A 5000-nucleotide genomic window follows, 5' to 3' on the forward strand; every position below is an offset into this window, starting at 1 on the left:
CATGTGAAGGATGGAGGATCATGTGTAGGATGGAGGATCATGTGAAGGATGGAGGATCATGTGTAGGATGGAGGATCATGTGAAGGATGGAGGATCATGTGAAGGATGGAGGATCGTGTGTAGGATGGAGGATCATGTGTAGGATAGAGGATCATGTGAAGGATGGAGGATCATGTGAAGGATGGAGGATCATGTGTAGGATGGATGATCATGTGTAGGATGGAGGATCATGTGAAGGATGGAGCATCAATGCGTAGGATGGAGGATCATGTGTAGGATGGAGGATCGTGTGAAGGATGGAGGATCGTGTGAAGGATGGAAGATCATGTGTAGGATGGAGAATCATGTGAAGGATGGAGAATCATGTGATGGATGGAGGATCATGTGAAGGATGGAGGATCGTGTGAAGGATGGAGAATCATGTGAAGGATGGTGGATCATGTGAAGGATGGAGGATCATGTGAAGGATGGAGGATCGTGTGTAGGATGGAGAATCATGTGAAGGATGGAGGATCATGTGAAGGATGGAGGATCGTGTGAAGGATGGAGGATCGTGTGGAGGATGGAGGATCGTGTGAAGGATGGAGGATCATGTGTAGGATGGAGGATCGTGTGAAGGATGGAGGATCGTGTGAAGGATGGAAGATCATGTGTAGGATGGAGAATCATGTGAAGGATGGAGAATCATGTGATGGATGGAGGATCATGTGAAGGATGGAGGATCGTGTGAAGGATGGAGAATCATGTGAAGGATGGTGGATCATGTGAAGGATGGAGGATCATGTGAAGGATGGAGGATCGTGTGTAGGATGGAGAATCATGTGAAGGATGGAGGATCATGTGAAGGATGGAGGATCGTGTGAAGGATGGAGGATCGTGTGGAGGATGGAGGATCGTGTGAAGGATGGAGGATCATGTGAAGGATGGAGGATCATGTGAAGGATGGAGGATTGTGTGAAGGATGGAGGATCATGTGAAGGATGGAGGATCATGTGAAGGATGGAGGATCATGTGAAGGATGGAGGATCATGTGAAGGATGGAGGATCATGTGAAGGATGGTGGATTATGTGAAGGATGGAGGATCATGTGTAGGATGGAGGATCATGTGAAGGATGGAGGATCATGTGAAGGATGGAGGATCATGTGTAGGATGGAGGATCATGTGAAGGATGGAGGATCGTGTGAAGGATGGAGGACCGTGTGTAGGATGGAGGATCATGTGAAGGATGGAGGATCATGTGAAGGATGGAGAATCATGTTAAGGATGGAGGATCATGTGAAGGAAGGAGGATCATGTGTAGGATGGAGGATCGTGTGTAGGATGGAGGATCATGTGAAGGATGGAGGATCATGTGAAGGATGGAGAATCATGTGAAGGATGGAGGATCATGTGTAGGATGGAGGATCATGTGAAGGATGGAGAATCATGTGAAGGATGGAGGATCATGTGAAGGATGGAGGATCATGTCAAGGATGGAGGATCATGTGAAGAATGGAGGATCATGTGAAGGATGGTGGATCATGTGAAGGATGGAGGATCATGTGAAGAATGGAGGATCCTGTGAAGGATGGAGGATCGTGTGAAGGATGGAGGATCATGTGAAGGATGGAGGATCATGTGAAGGATGGAGGATCGTGTGAAGGATGGAGGATCGTGTGAAGGATGGAGAATCTTGTAAAGGATGGAGGATCATGTGAAGGATGGAGGATCATGTGTAGGATGGAGGATCATGTGAAGGATGGAGAATCATGTGAAGGATGGAGGATCATGTGAAGGATGGAGGATCATGTCAAGGATGGAGGATCATGTGAAGGATGGAGGATCATGTGAAGGATGGTGGATCATGTGAAGGATGGAGGATCATGTGAAGAATGGAGGATCCTGTGAAGGATGGAGGATCGTGTGAAGGATGGAGGATCATGTGAAGGATGGAGGATCATGTGAAGGATGGAGGATCGTGTGAAGGATGGAGGATCGTGTGAAGGATGGAGAATCTTGTAAAGGATGGAGGATCATGTGAAGGATGGAGGATCATGTGTAGGATGGAGGATCATGTGAAGGATGGAGGATCATGTGTAGGATGGAGGATCATGTGAAGGATGGAGGATCATGTGAAGGATGGAGGATCGTGTGTAGGATGGAGGATCATGTGTAGGATAGAGGATCATGTGAAGGATGGAGGATCATGTGAAGGATGGAGGATCATGTGTAGGATGGATGATCATGTGTAGGATGGAGGATCATGTGAAGGATGGAGCATCAATGCGTAGGATGGAGGATCATGTGTAGGATGGAGGATCGTGTGAAGGATGGAGGATCGTGTGAAGGATGGAGGATCATGTGTAGGATGGAGGATCGTGTGAAGGATGGAGGATCGTGTGAAGGATGGAGGATCATGTGAAGGAGGACCAGAAGGGAATGGGACAAAATGAAGACAAGGTGGAGGTGGAAGAGTTGCAAATATTCACACATGTACTCACTTGTAGTCATCATACTTAGTTTAGTTTAGTGGAAACTGACCTTTTTGCCTTTTTGTCATATTATTATTTTTCAAAGTGAGAGGCACACCTCCTGTAGGGGGCACCAGATGACTTCAGGTAGCAGCTTTATATGGCTTTATTATATAGTCATGGTCAAAGGATTACATACACGTGTAAAGAACATAATGTCATGGCTGTCTTGAGTTTCCAATAATTTCTGCAACTCATATGTTTTTGTGATAGAGTGATTGGAGCACATACTTGTTGGTCACAAAAAACATTCATGAAGTTTGGTTCTTTTATGAATTTATTATGAGTCTACTGAAAATGTGACCAAATCTGCTGGGTCAAAAGTATACATACAGCAACAAACATTATCAATGTTGGTGATGTAGAAAAGTTACAATCAAATCAAATTAGCGTCATGGCATGTCCTCTTAACTTCATGTGAGTGATTATGATTGACGACACCTGTTGACTTCTCTGAGCCCATTCAAATAGGGCTCATGTGATGCAGTCATTAGACTCGGTTACAAACGGGACAATAGGAAAGTCAAAGGAACTCAGCACAGATCTGAAAAAACGAATCATCGACTTGAACAAGTCAGGAAAGTCACTTGGAGCCATTTCAAAGCAGCGTAAGGTCCCAAGTCGTAAGTGTTAAGTGCATGGCACAGTTTTGTCACTGCCAAGATCAGGAAGAAAATGCGAGCTATCACCTGCTGCTGAGAGAAAATTGGTCAGGATGATCAAGAGTCAAACGAGAACCACCAAAAAGCAGGTCTGCAATTAATTGGAAGCTGCTGGAACACAGGTGTCAGTGTCTACAGTCAAGCGTGTTTTCCATCGCCATGGACTGAGAGGCTACCATGCAAGAAGGAAGCCCTTGCTCCAGAAGCGACACCTTAAGGCTTGTCTAAAGTTTGCTGCTGATCACATGGACAAAGATAAGACCTTCTGGAGGAAAGTTCTGTGGTCAGATGAAACAAAAATTTAGCTGTTTGGCCACAATACCCAGCAATATGTTTGGAGGAGAAAAGGTGAGGCCTTTAATCCCAGGAACACCATTCCTACCGTCAAGCATGGTGGTGGTAGTATTATGCTCTCGGCCTGTTTTGCTGCCAATGGAACTGGTGCTTTACAAAGAGTAAATGGGACAATGAAAAAGGAGGATTGCCTCCAAATTCTTCAGGACAACCTGAAATCATCTTGGCCGCAGTTGGGTGTTCCAACAGGACAATGACCCCAAACACACGTCATAAGTGGTAAAGGAATGGCTAGAATTAAGGTTTTAGAATGGCCTTCCCAAAGTCCTGACTCAGGCATGTGATTTGACCACAATGAAAAAGACTGAAAAAATTTCCGGGGGTCTGGGGGACGAGGTCCCAGAAGCTCCTGGTTTTTCACCAATTTAACATGCTAAAATTAACAAAGACAGCACCATTTGAAGAAAATATTTTAGTGTTTAAAGACATGAAAACATCATTAATAGAACATACATAACCCAATTATCCTAATGAATCACTGTATATGGTTCAGTCCCAGTATTTAGTCACTAATATTTACATCTTGTGTTCATTTCACATCCACACGTGTCACATTGATCAGTGTTATTATCTACGGTTTATTTACAGTATTACCACATTACTTCAGTTCACTTCACACATTAGCTTTCTCAGAGAGCCCTAACATGAGCTTTCTTTGCAAATTTCTGAGCAGCCTGCGTTTTCCTTTTGGTCTCTGCTTTTGTAGCTTCTTTTTTGGATTTCACTGCCAACTTCTGCCTCTTGGACTCTCTCTCCACTTCCATCTGCTCTAAATCATCCCTGTACCTCTTGCTTGAGGTTCTGATCTTAAGGCACAGTTTTCCGTTGACAGGGTCCATGACAATGTCTTTTCCTTAATGTCTTAACTTAATATTACAAAATAGTATTATATGCAAATTTATTTCAAATAAATTGTTAACTGGAATCAATAATGCGACTCTTTGAATTTCTGTAATTTCATAATATATTTTCACGTGCCTTTTTATTTTTAGAAAAACCCATTTATATTTCGCAAAGCAATAATTGGTTAATATTTAAAACAAACATGCGTATTTCGCAAGCAAATATTTTTTAGCTTACCTCATTATTAACAACCCTGTCTGCAACTGAAGTGGGTTGTTTGGGTGGATCTTTCCTCTCAATGTCTACGGCAGTTGTCGATGTACACAAAGGATGAAGTTCGTAAGGTTTGCTCACTTTCGGTTGACATCCAAAAGTACCAGCTAGTGAAAAGTTAGTTTTCCTTGCTTCAAGTTGTTTCATATGTCTTTGGCGTTTCGCATGTACTTCCAAAGCCTTGAAACCTCGTGATCCATAGTCAATATTATCATGACACCACGTGCACAAAACCTTTCCGGGACGATCGATTTTCCGAATAAAATCACCCAACAAAGTCGTAACTTCCTTCTTCCCAACAGTATCAGTGATTTCCCTTTCCATCCAGTCCCATCGAAACTTATTTTTGACATGTT

The 5000-nt window shown here is 43.4% G+C and overlaps 1 protein-coding gene across 1 annotated transcript in view; it reads right to left on the reverse strand.

Annotated features, from left to right (window-relative positions):
* hs2st1a (heparan sulfate 2-O-sulfotransferase 1a) overlaps positions 1-5000 on the reverse strand; it is a 109517-nt gene that overhangs the window by 3189 nt on the left and 101328 nt on the right. The gene's annotated exons all lie outside the window — the stretch shown is intronic.

Source organism: Nerophis lumbriciformis, linkage group LG18 (genome assembly GCF_033978685.3).
Source record: "Nerophis lumbriciformis linkage group LG18, RoL_Nlum_v2.1, whole genome shotgun sequence".
Classification (NCBI taxonomy): domain Eukaryota; kingdom Metazoa; phylum Chordata; class Actinopteri; order Syngnathiformes; family Syngnathidae; genus Nerophis; species Nerophis lumbriciformis.